The sequence below is a fragment of the Onychostoma macrolepis genome, chromosome 06 (assembly GCF_012432095.1).
Source record: "Onychostoma macrolepis isolate SWU-2019 chromosome 06, ASM1243209v1, whole genome shotgun sequence".
Classification (NCBI taxonomy): domain Eukaryota; kingdom Metazoa; phylum Chordata; class Actinopteri; order Cypriniformes; family Cyprinidae; genus Onychostoma; species Onychostoma macrolepis.
The window spans coordinates 18,721,532-18,735,731 of NC_081160.1; the positions used below are offsets into that span (position 1 = coordinate 18,721,532).

General features: G+C 37.1%; 1 protein-coding gene across 1 annotated transcript in view; it reads right to left on the reverse strand.

Annotated features, from left to right (window-relative positions):
* lepr (leptin receptor) overlaps positions 1-10,040 on the reverse strand; it is a 44,415-nt gene extending 34,375 nt beyond the window's left edge. The window contains exon 1 of the mRNA XM_058779230.1: positions 9,920-10,040. The gene's annotated coding sequence lies outside the window, so the exon portion shown is untranslated. The remainder of the gene's footprint in view (positions 1-9,919) is intronic.
* Between the last annotated feature and the right edge of the window lie 4,160 nt (positions 10,041-14,200).

Sequence of the window (14,200 nt, forward strand, 5' to 3'; positions counted from 1 at the left end):
ATACACTCTTTGGGGGAACCCAAGATGGCTCTTCTGTGGCATTACTGCAAATACATTTACATTTAGTCATTTAGCAGATGCTTTTTTTTCTTCTTTTTTTTTAACAAATGAGGAGAACAATAGAAGCAATCAGAGCAACAAGAGAGCAACAGCATACAAGTGCTGTGACAAGTCTCAGTTAGATGAATAATAATAAATGAATAAACAAATAAATGAATGACTGTTAAATGAGTAGTATGCCCAAATTTGTGTGGCAGAAGCAATTATTTAGATAAAAGACTGAGGTATGAGTGCTCAAATTCTTTACTTAGCATGTGAATGATGTCATCTCTAAACATCATGATCCAGGAGGGTTAAAGATATGACCTCATGCACTCACTATGTCATGTTCTCCAGAGAACTTGCATGTGTGGCGTTAATAAAATATTCAGAAGTTTGCTCACATTTTAGTTTTGGAAATAAAGGAGGTCAAATACTCCCTTATTCGAAAACACCACCTATACAGAGGTAGATGGTAAAGTGAAACCGTTGTAAACACAACAAGCTCTGTCAGAGATTTGTTCCTTCTGGGGAAGAAATGAAGCAATTGGTGAGGGAGAATTTTACGGCATGCTAAACACAAAAGGAGATTTACAGTCAATGACTGAGACAGTCTTTCCTTTGGCACCCAATGCCCAGGCACCATTCAAAAGTGTCCTTGTTTTCACAGGGTTGAGATATATATTACAAGGAGGACTGTGAGATTTATGGGCTAACTAATGAGAAGAATAGTTACTGTAATGAGGTTGCAAAGCATCCACTGCGTGCTGTGGCAATAAGTGCAAGGACTCGGGAACAAAATGTCAGCAATATTACATTGGCTCAGCCTTCTGATAGAAACAGTAACTCTAATTTCTGATGTTATTGGGTATTTTTCTAGATTACAAGATCACAACTGAACAGCAAGGAAGACAAATTGATAGCAGGAAGATAATAATGATCATTTGGCCAATCTGAGAAATTGTATATATGGAATAAATGTTCTATTTTCAGTGTTGGCTGTTACATCAATCTTCTCAATAACAGGATACATTGTCTGTGAAACCAATTTAAACCCTCTGAACTTCACCTCTCTTTCTTGTCAGTGTAGTGCGTGGTCTGCTAGCCTTGAAAAGGTCAGTAACAGATTTAGTTGTTTAATTCTGAGTATGAAGCTGTTGGTCCCAGACAAACTGACACATATTTGACGCGTATGTCACCATTTCAATTAACCCCCTCTAATGAGCTGACTCATAGCAGCATCTGCTTAATCACCACAAATCAGTGCACATGCACAGTAGGAAAAGGATTCTGGAGTGTTTTAAGTTATAGTTAGAATCAAAGGAGGATATTTGCTATACTGTTTGTGCTACTAATCTGTTAATTGTGTAGAGTAATAAGTTTTAAGAGATTTCTAAATTTGGACATTTAAGCTATACTTAAAGAAAAAAAGAGCAAGTAAAAATGCATTTTAAATGATAAAACAATAATAAAAAACTTGAACACATTTTAGTTATCAAAAGTTACTAGCAGTCTGGACTTACTAGCCACCATGTTGGCATTGTCATGTGACCTACATTGTCAGTTTCGTCGCTTCAGTTTCCAATGTCCATAGAATTCGCACTTCAAAATTTTGGCAGAAATAGTATATGATCCGTACTTTTCGATTATAAATCAAATACTACTCATTTGACATACTACTTCTCACATAATATATTGTAATAAAATGTGCATATACAGACATTGGGTTAAGGTGGTTATAAATAATAGTTGGATTTGATAAAGTACCAAACTGTTAAAAACACTAATTAAAAAAAAAAAAAAAAATTCTCAGAACCACTTTTCTGACTTGTTTTTGTGATTATTTTTTAACAAATGTAAGGATTAGATTTGTTTCTGACGAGATTCTGAAGTGCATATCCCATAAGGCCACAGAAAAGGAACAACACCACTGACAATGTAGGTCACATGACAATGCCAACATGGCAGATAGTACGTCCGGATTGCTACTAACTTTTGACTAAAATGCGTTCAATACATTTGATCTTTATTTTTAACTGTATATTTGTTGTTTTATCACTTAAAATTACTTTTTACTTGTTCTAACTTTCTTTAAAATAAATTGGTCTAACGTTTTGTTACATTATACAATGAAATTCGTACATTTGAAGTTTGGCTTAATTGTCCAAATATGTCTTTGGGCAACTGTATATCTGATGTTATTTCATCTGAAAAAAAGAAAAATGGGGAATGACTGGTGAACCGGATATTTGGCATGTACTGATAAGCCTACACTGAAGGCAAAATTGTGGCAGTAAAAAAATAAATAAATGAATAAAACTCAGCATAGGCTCAAGATAAGGCTACGTTCCAATTATGTAAATTAGAGAGAAGTGCATGAAATTTTAGGATCCAGACTGCTAATGCAAAGCCTGTTAGTTGCTCTTACTGTGTTATTGTGTCCTTGAGAAAGGCACTTAACACTGGGTTGCTCTAAGGGGTCTACTACTGCAATTGGTGTACCTTAGGCCACATTGGAAAAACAACTTCTGCCAAATGACGCATAAATACATAATAAGTGATCATTTCTTCCCTTCATGTCTGCAAAGGTGCTAATCATAGGCAATCATTTCTTTCCTCTGAAATCATACAAGAGAGGTCCTTTTTTCTGACGGTGGAAGGTCTATACAGTATGTTCCCACCTTATTATTGTTGGGTCTGCGCCATGTTGCTTAATGGGTCCAATATGAATGAATACCTGTGTGCAGACTTTGATACATTGAGATCCTAAATTACTCTGGGGGGACTTATGCCAGTTTATGCCACTTTAGCGCATAGTATTCCGATGAAAAACTCCACATGTCTAGAATATATGCAATCCAGTTTAACCATGAGCTAAATGTTCTGGACTAGCACTCTAATGGGATGACTTTGAGTGCACACACACCTCTTTTCTATAAAGATTTCACCTTATTCTGTAAAGTCAAGGACAATTTTGGGTGTATTTACCCATATGCCATTGAGTGATTTGCATAATCCCTTTACTGAATCGTATGATAGAACAAAACAGACAGTGGGTGCTAAAAATTATGCTATCTGTGGACGGAATTTTTATTTGTGAACCCTGGGCTGTTGGTTTAAGCCTCCATCATGGCTGTTCTGAAAAATGACGCAAACTGGAATATTGATGACTTTGTCTTCCAGCATATATAGGAGAACGGAATGCATGTCAACAGATCAATAATTGGATTTGCTTTAAGCACCACGGGAGACAGAATAAATAATGCTGTCTTCTCAAAGAAAGGAAATTACCTCTAGCCTAAAGGTTAATCACACGGTTTACGTCATAATAGGTATAGGGCTGTTTTCTGGGTTAAATGGTGCAGTTGTCAGTCTAGAGTTCCATTCTTGGTGCACATGGGTTTGATGAAAACATTTGAGCTCTGGATTTCTTCTCTAAAGTTTGTGTTATGATTTGTTGCTGATATATGAGTTCAGTGACTTCCAATTAAACTTTCATGTGTTTTACGTTTAATATGTGTGAGCAGGAAAACTGCAGTACTATCAGGATTAGCTGTAGACTGCATGAAATTATACAGTCTGGCTCATAAAGTCATGTCACATGATTGACCGGTGTATGCCAGCTGGCTAACCTAACTCAAAGATGTTCATTTCCCAGAAGTGAGCAAATTTAACAGTCTATTTTACGCCAAAAAGTAAGGAAAAGGAAAACAATTCAGATAAAGTGAAAGTTAACGCTTGAAACTGCTGAGGAGGTGATTCTGTTTTTTTTTTTTCTCTGAATGTTTTTATAACAGGGACCACAGCAAATGACATTTCCATGCACTACCTTCCCCTGTCTTACAAAAACAAATAAAACCATTTCACAGATCCCTTAGGTATGAGCTTATTTACTAGTTTTTACAGTTTGTTAGCATGTTTAGCATAAAGTATGTCCATGGTTATATAACAGTATAAGCCTGGGGCTAGTTGTCACACTTGACTCCAGTAAAAAACAAACAAAAAAAACAACAACTATTGAACATTTTCACCCTTATTGCACAAAAAATGCCCTAGCCTATATAAAGCATATTGTACCAGTATACAAGCTGTCATTTTCTGTGAAATGTAACATTCTGTCAGTCCTCTGTCGTGTGTGTCATGTGTTCCCGCCTCTTGTTTCCTTATTTGGTTACTTAGAGTAGAGCTCTGGGTAGGGTGGGTGGGTGGGTGGGCAAGTATGTGGCCATGGCCGCCTGAGCTCCCTGCACCGCCATGGCCTCCTGAGCTCCCAGCCCTGCCATGGCTTCCATCTATCTGTTCCGCTCTGGAGGTCCCCGTCCTGTGTTCCTGTCTAGGTCTGTCCTGAGGGGCCTCCAGAGTGCCCACAGAGTAATGTCAGTCCTCTGTCGTGTGTGTCATGTGTTCCCGCCTCTTGTTTCCTTATTTGGTCATGTTCCTGTCCTTAAGTGTGCTTATTAGTTAAGTCTTGTCCAGCTGTGTTTTCGTCATTATCACTAATTGTCTTGTGTATTTAGTTCCTGCCTGTTTAGTTAGATTTTGTCTGGTCTAATCGTTATTCCCCGGTGTTCCTGTCTGTGTTAACCTTGCCTTGTCCTGTCCTGATGTTCTCATTAAAGACTATTTAGAAGTTTATCCTCGTCTGCGTGTTCCTCATTCCTCCCTGCTGTGTGCACCGTGACACATTCAATGTACAATATTTAATCCAAAACGTTTTGTTTCTTTGTGAACTAGCTCAAATTAGCTGGTTCTCCAGAAGGAGCAATGTCCTCATTTGGCCTTAGCATGAACCCACTGGCCTTCCAAATTTCTTTCCCCATCTTTGTTCCTCCAGCTAGCATCTATACTCATAATGCAACACATACTGCGTCAGTCTGCTTCATTGTGTTGTCTCTGAGACACACTGAAGTAATAAAGACTGGGTGCAAGGACTCTGAAACAAACAGGTTTGATTCACCAAAGCATCTTTCGCCCACAGCCAAAGAACGTCAGGATGCAATGGTGAGTAAGTAAAAAAAAAAAAAAAAACCTGTGGGAGAAAGTAACCTTCATCAGTGTGTGAACTGCACCACACAAACAGGGGTTCTATAGAGTATGGCCAAAATATGCAATGTTTACTACATCAAGCGCAAATGTTTAAGCTATACAAAATATATTCAAATGACAGTTCTGTAAATTCAGAAACCAGAGGTCAAATAAATGTACACGATAAGAATCTGTAAATGTAATCATTTGAAGTATACTTAGATATTACATTCCATTTATCGTTTTACCAAAATAAAGAAAAAAGTCATAGGAAACACCCCCCCCCCACCCCCATTTTTCTCAGTTTCCTAGAGTTTCAGAAGAGATCTGATCAATATTTCACACTTTTGCCCACATAACAAAGTTCAACATTTTTCCTTGGTTTTTGTTTAATCTTGTGGCAAGACAAATATTTCAGTTCATATTTTAAGAAGCAAAGATAAACAATGACCTTCTCACAGGGTTACATGTTGCAAAGCACTAACAGTTTCTTGTCTTCTGAATTATCTATTGCAACACTTAGGGTCTGGTGTCATCAGGGTGGCCTGATTATACAACAAACAAGTGGTTTTCGTAACTGACATCTTGCTGGCAGACAACTGAGCAGTAATGTATTACATAATGTCCTGCATTCAAACTTTCCCAGATGTGTTTAACCAGAGCCTTTTCTCGAAACATAAAACAGAAGCCCAATCTTACTAATACTGACACCTAGTTTGGCTTGAGAATAAATTAAAAACAAGGTTTAAGTAATCTGTTTTTTTGATTTACTTTCAGGTTACAGCTTATAACTGTCAAAACAGCACTTTTCTCTTCTTCTAGCCTAAATAAAATTAATTTAACATTCAGAGCTCTAAATTAACCACAAATTGTTCCACTGGCAAAATGTCAGTTTAACTATATCCAAACCATTGAGCTGAAAAAACGAAGTGCTAGTGGGGCAAATGGGAACACAAAAATTATATTTGTTTTGTAGTTTCTTATGAGAACCCTGGAAATGTGAAAAATTTTTCACGATCGCATCATGTAGCTCCACCAACACTAAAATCTCATTGTCCTTATGCATCACCCCTCATGTATATTAAACATCCAGCATGGACAAGAAGAGACCGACTGTGGAAGTGGACATGCAGTCAATATTATATGACAAATCCCTCAGTTTGCACAATAAAAAAGACATACGCTTAAGTGTCATGGAAGTCATAAAAGTATATGATTTTTTTTTTGTTTATGCTTCAACTGCTTTGTAAGCACACAAACAGAGAAGACTGCTCCGATTGGCCTTTTTTGTGCCACATCACACCCCATTTTTTTTTACATGTGGACAAAAAATCAGGAAATTTGTCGCATTGCTGCTGGTAAGGACACGTTATTGCACATCATCTAAGCTTATAGACTTCATAGCCTTGGTTCTAATGTATAAATAATTTGAATCATCTAAAGTCATGTCAATGAAGATATGAAGTTATGAATACATGCATAGACCATAAAAGCTATATTAAACTGTTGGATTCACCCACACAATTCTACATTATGCATGACGAGGGAATGCATGTGCGCACTGTACAATGCAATTTACATTCAGAGTCTCGTATATGAGCACCATTCATCCAGCAGGTCGGGGAATTTGGGGCCTGTTAGACTCATTCATGCACAGCACAGCTCCATTTTTCTGAATGAACCAGCTCAGGTTATGGAGCCAAACTAAATAACTGATGGCATGTGGGCAATAAATCAAAGAATGAGTTTACAAAATGCTTAAGAGAGAGCAGCTCAACACTTTGCAGAAAACATTTATTTGAAAATATTTCCTTCAAGACAAAATGAAAAAGTACTTGAGGTTAAAAGTGATTAATATAATCTTCAAAGAAGGAAAATGAGTGTGTGTTTGCTATCTAGTTAATCTTGTCAAAAAAATGGTAAGAAACTAATCTACATATATTACTAATCTAATATAATTAGTGCTGTCAAACGATTAATCGCATCCAAAATAAAAGTTTTTATTTACATAATATATGTGTGTATACTGTGTATATTTATTATGTATATATATAAATGCACACTCATACAGTGTATATTTTGAAAATATTTCATAGATTAAATATGTATTTACATGTATATATACAATTTATATTCTATTTAAATATATTTAATATGCAAATATAACATTTTTCTTAAATATATACATGTATGTGTGTATTTATATATACATAATAAATATACATAGCATACACACATATATTAGGTAAACAAAACTTTTATTTTGATGTGATTAATCGTGACTAATTGTTTGACAGCACTAAATACAATATAATATAATATAATATAATATAATATAATATAATATAATATAATATAATATAATATAATATAATATAATATAATATAATATAATATAATATAATATAATATAATCAGATATACATTTAGATAGGGAAACTAATCTAGATTGGATTAATTACATGGTATAACATTGACGTGCATTCAGTAATTAACAATATAGACAGACCATTGCTAGTATTCATGTCAGTGACAACAGAACAACACTTAAAAAGTAAACTATTAGCGTTGGGATAATGGAGTGCCGAAGGGGTCTTGGCACAAGCTCCTGCCACCCACCTGACCTGACAGCTTGGCCCTAATGGCACATAATATAGCCACATACTGGATTACACTGTCACTTTAATGGAATGAGAGCACACCGCACTGATTCACTAATGCTAATTGATAATTGGAATAAGACAGCATGCATGTTCCTGGAACTGCTGAACAATTGTTGGATGACCCATCAACAAAACAACCCTGCATCCTGCACTAACGGCCATTCGTCTGGTCCTCAGCTTTTGTGCTGAAGTCATTAGTGTAGTGAAGATAATCATATGAGCCATTCTCATTCTGCTACACATTGAAAAGACTAATCAGAATTTGAATTCTGAAATCTCTTTGGCCTTAGGAATGAACCTTGTGTGTTTCAAACTTTTGCTGTTTTCCTACAGAATTAAACCTGATATGCCAAAACATAACTATTTTATGAGGCAGTGATAGTGTATGAATTTGAAATTGCTGAAATCTATGAATAAGATCATTTGAATTAGCCACCAGTTCACCAAAATGTAAAATAAAATAAAAATGATAAATTAGCATGAGAGTGTGCTATAGAGAATTCATATACAATACCTGCAAAGTATATTTTAGTTACTACCCTGATGATAGAGAGGGTTTTCAGATATCATTTGTAATTTTAGAACAGCGTTTTTGGATTTTTGAAAATTAACTGAGAATACTTTATGGACAAATCATACATGTCAATCCCGAAAAACATGAATTTTGAAACCACTGTGTGCTTTAAAAACAGATTTAACTAAACCAATAGGATTAATTAGTCAACTGTTAAGGGCTGTGTACCTTCTGGTCAATTGATTTTCTACTTAAAAAGAAATAAAGAGAAATTAAAAATTCTTAGATTTTCATTTTGTTTAAAAAAACGTTTCTCATTTCTCATTATTACTTTTTAGTAGAAAATCAAATGACCAGAAGGTGCACGGACCTGTTAACCTGTTAGCAATTTGCATTTTTAAAACATACGAAGGTTTCAAAATTCATGTTTAAAATATGAATGAGTGTAATTTATGCTTTAAACATGAATGTCTCTTGTCTGGCAATGTTAACCACAGACCTTATTTGGCTCTTAAATTCAAAACCGCTATGCTAAAAACTCATTAGAAAACCATGGCTAATTCACTTTGGGGTTTTAAGAGTAAGTAAAAAATAAATAAATAAATAAAAAAAACATGCTGAATTAGATTGACCTTAAAAGACTAGCATAGCTAAACATTAGTATATGTTGTGCGTATTGTATATGCATTCCTCGAGCTCAAACAGTAGAGCACAGTGCTAGCAATGCTAAGACGAAAAGTTTGATTTCCAGGGAAACCAATAAATGTCTTAAATGCAATGTAAGCTGTTTGGGGTAAAATCATCTAAAATACGTGCATGTGAAGTGTTTGGGATGCTGGTGTGTTGGTGAATCCATCGGGCTGCTTAATCAGCAAGACTTCCTTGGTCCATTAGACACCACACAATAGTATCCGGTCAAAGATGTCTGTCTTGCACGTTTACATTGAAAAACAATTTAAAAAAAAGCAGTGCAGAGAAATACTAAAATATGTATTTTATAAACTGTTGTTGTGCCGAAAATCCCTGCCAGATTATTAGGAGTGGGGTTAGGTTCAAAATTCAGCTCAAAACTGACCTTTACACAAGTAAGTAAAACACTGGGCGATCATCAAGTTTAAACAGTCCTCATGCAAGTGTTGACAAAAACAATGGGCTTTTACCTGCTTCTAAAATTAAATGAAATTTTGAACAGTCTGCTCATAACACTTCAAAGACTAGATCAGGATCTGATATGATGCACTCATTGGCTCCCTTTCTGTCCTTATAGGACAACAAAACAATCCTCAGTTCTCCTAGTGCATGATGAACTGAGTAAACATATGACATAACACCTGAAGCTAGGTTTCAGTTTGACTCAATCTGGTTAAATGAATCCTTTTTATTGACGAACTGAAACCAGGGACCCAGGAATGGATAGATAGAGCAATCATGTCCACACATGTCGCATCTGTTAGCCATAACAAACTAAAATGAAATCCTCAAATGAATTTTCCACCTGGTATCACCGGCTGTGACCTTATACATAGTTTCTTTATAAATCCTACTTTTATAGGCTTCAAAAATGTACCTTATCCAGCAGTTACAGTATAGAGCTACCAATATATAAATGATAACTCAAGAATAAGCAAGAGTCAAGAAGAAAATGCCACTGATTTGCCAAAAAAGTTGAGAAGCTTACCTATTTAGTTTGTATGTGGCCTGTGCTCTTGAAAAGTGAGAAACCATCAGTCAATGTTTGTGAAAAGTAAGAGAGCTTAGTTTTGTTCCAGTGAATTTGTAGACCCCATCTCTTCTTTCCCATGGGTCTCTAGGCAAACATGGAGCTATTTTGAGAGGGAGTGCCAGAAATACACACCAATCAACTATTAGTGAGTGTGTGTGTGTGTGTGTGTGTGTGTGTGTGTGTGTGTATGTGTGCGATCTGGCCAAAGACTTGTTCTGAATTTGCCAGGCAACAAATACTGGGTTTTAAAAAGTAATACATTGTTTACTAAAAATATCTGTATGTGTTTGCATATTCACGATGATCACCTAGATCAACCTGACACTAAAGATGAAGACAGATCTGTTTTCATGGATGACTATGTGCCAGCATGGTTCCTCGACGTCAGCAAAACAGTGGATTGAATATACAATTTTCCTGCTGGAAAATGTTTGTAATATATTTTATTAGGCAGTTGCATGGTTTGCATTAAAGTTAATTGTTTAATGAATAGTGAATATTTATAACAAAAAGGAAATATTCTCAGTAAACATTGTGAACTATAGTATGGCATTTTAGTTCAACATGATGTTTATTAGAAATATTTGCCTTTCTTTATACATTTTTTGCATACAGTCAAGATTCAGGTCCTAATCATTGTTTTTCAGGTGGTAAACATTGCATTGCATTATCTGAATAAGAATTTATCACGATCTCTTTTGCAATTTCTCACAGTATTTCAGTTCACAGCTGTTCACAGCTATCTGGTGATCTTAAATTTGAAAGCTTTCTATTCCTGACGGACGGAATAAAGGGCCCCATCAAAGCTACCGGGTGAAATCCTTACACCTGTTATTCTGGCTCCAATGAAACATTTCCCATAAACTTCCCCCTAAGTATTTATTATTTCTACTATTATAGCTATTTTCCACAGCAGCAGCTGCAATATGTATCCTGGTTAACAGTAAAAGAGGATGGAGAACTGTCTATTTTTAGTTTTCCTGGAACATATTCAAAAAAGTGTTCAATATCAGCTTAATTTATATAAACGATGGGAAAACAGTTTGAAGACATGGGTAATTGACATGAAATAGCAAGCAATAACACTGCAGTGTGCAATTATTGTGCAATTTTTATGATTTTAAATTAACTGCAAAGACTTAAAGACTTAAAGACTTAAAAATAATAATACTAATTTGTCACATATCAGGTCTATACACACACACACATATACATACTTAAAAATATACTTCAGAACTACTCCTGCTATTTATTACTAGCTTCAGAGTTATGATGTACACTTTCCAGTCTGATGTTCCTTAAGTATACTTATTCTCTGCCACAAGTACAATAACCCTGAGCAGATGTGTCCTCATAAGAATATCGTTAGGTTTCTGCTGCAACCTTGAGTAAGCTTGGAGGAACATTTTCTCATTCGAACATGTGAGATGAATAAAAAGAACCATTAAAATTCTTAGTTAGATACAGCAAAGCTACGGGAAATGTCACAGTGCCAATGTTGAATTTGCAAGTAGGTGCAGTGATCAAGGACTGAAATCACACTTCAAGGCACTGATAACTTCCATATGTAAAGCCTGTCTGACTCAAGTGTGTTTGGGTAAATGTCGTCATGTAATCTCACATAATGAACCAACAGTTCTGTTTGGTTGGTACTTATGATTCAAAACCAAAACTCTGGCTCATAAATAATTTACTCACTGTTTAATCATGTCTGTTCTCAAGACTTTGAAAATATTCTGTGGTTATGCTATGCATTAATTCAGCTAAAATTCGTACATTTTGTACAATTTATGCCATACTGTGACAACTGATTGCTTATGAAAGACAAAGCAGATATAAAACAGTTTCTGACAGGTTAAAAAGATAAAAGGGATCAAATCAAAACACCAAATCTAACCTCCAGTTTGCGTTCTGAGTTTTTCAGTTGCAAAATGAATTTTATGACCCAGGCTATAGCCTATATAATTTTGAGATGAGAACGGCTTTTAGTTTCAACATACCAAGAATGTGACAATTGTGTTATAGGTCTATTGTAGGACTTTTTAAGTTTAATAAACATATAGTCTGATATAGTTTAGACTGCTTTTACTCACAATAGTCGTGTTCTCTTTCAAACAATCGCTCGTTATCTCACTATGGGAAATGCCCCAGGTGTGATAGACTATGGAAGCACCAATTACACAACGTCTGTCCGAAGGACGGACCAATTCACAGCTCTTGACAAGGAGTCCACCCCCTCCCTATATATACAGCTGTGATCCCCGAAATAGCATTCTTGTTCTCTTCCCCGTGAAGACTTTCCTTCAGCACCTAGGCTGCACTGCTTCAGTTCATAAACGTACCGTCAAGGTTGACAATGCCGAACGCAGTACAGTCAAAGAAAGAGTTGTGGATTCTCCGGCAGTGGGCCTCAAACCAACCTGAAGTGGTAAGCCATCTAACTAAGGAGGCTCAGTCTACCAGTACCGAACTGTGGTTGTCACAAAGGGAAACAGAAGTTCCTGAATCCACTCTGGGTCTGCACTGGCACTGTCCCACCGACACTCTAAGGTACAAGCACCATCCTTTATGGACCAGTATGGACCACCCACAATGCGCAATTTATATCGGATCCTTGCCAGCCAATATGACCCTTTGGGCTTCATTCTACCCTACACGACCAGAGCAAAAATATTAATCCAGAAACTGTGGGCTAAGCTGAGAGAATGGGACGATCCTTTGTTCCCAGATGAACTTTTGCAGAGCTGGCTACAGTGGGAGGATGAACTTAAATCTCTTTCCTCCATTACCTTTCCCAGATGCTATGTGACTCCAGAAATGGACAATGACTCTGTAGTGAGAGAGATACATGTGTTCTGTGACGCGTCAGAAAGGGCCTATGGTGCAGTCTCATACCTGAGAACAGAGAACGGTCAAGGCAAGGTACAGTTAACATTCCTAATCGCACGCTCCCAAGTTGCACCCAAAAAACAGTTGTCAGTTCCCAGACTTGAACTCTGTGCTGCACTCTGCAGAGCTCAGTTAGCAGAGATGCTAAGAAAAGAATTTACACTTGAATATCGCAGGATTACCTTGTGGTCCGATTCCACCACAGTACTTAATTGGTTGCAGTCAGATTCCTGCCGGTTCAAAGTCTTTGTTGGCACCAGGATTGCAGAGATACAAGAAAGCACAAGTCCCCAGGATTGGAGGTACGTGGACTCTGCTCTGAATCCTGCAGATGACCTAACAAAGGGAAAATCGCTTGCGGATCTAACCACTCCAAACAGATGGACCAATGGACCCCGTTCCTCTTAATGCACTCTGATCACTGGCCAAAGAGTCCTGCTGACAGCTCTCTGAAGGATGACTCAGAGTTACGCAAGTCAATGTTCTGCGCCCTAAATGTCCGTTCTCCAACACAGAATTTCCTGATGCCAGCCAGTTTACAACTTACAGAGAATTACTGGAAGCTACTGCACGCTACTGCACGATGGGTCCATGGGGTGGCAAATTGGGAACCACTAACAGCTGAAGATTTCCTACAAGCAGAAATACTTCAGTGGAGAGCATCCCAGCTGGATTGTTTCTTCGATGACTTCCAATGCCTGAAACGAGGTAAACCTCTCCCTCTCATTGTAAACTGCTCACCTTGAGTCCAGAGCTGGACAAAGAGATAGATGTTATTCGAGTGGGAGGAAGACTTCGACGAGCCGAGGCACTCGACTCGACTCGACTCGACTAAGCACCCAGTTATCCTTGTCCCCAGTCATGCCCTTACCAAGCTCATCATTCAAGATTATGATCACCAGTTGAAACATGCAGGCCCAGAGAGAGTCCTGGCTGAAATCAGAAGTTTTGGATTCTGCGTGGCAGGGAGGCCATCCGCAATCACCAATTTCGATGCACTGACTGTCGGAGATGAAGAGCCAACCCAAAAATCCCACAAATGTCAGACTTGCCTGTAGCTCGACTTCAGCTATTAAGCCTGCATTTTACTCCACAGGGATGGATTGCTTTTGACCCTTCTCAGTAAAGACTGGACGGAAAGTGGAGAAAAGTTGGGGAATAATTTGGAAGTGTTTGACAACCAGATGCGTCTACCTAGATATACTATAATGTATTGACTCTGATTCCTTTCTCATGGCATTTAGAAGGTTTGTGGCATGTAGAGGAACACCCTTCGAACTTTGGTCTGATCGAGGGACTCATTTTAAAGGCGGAGAGAGAGAATTGCATGAAGCTTTCAAAGGTATG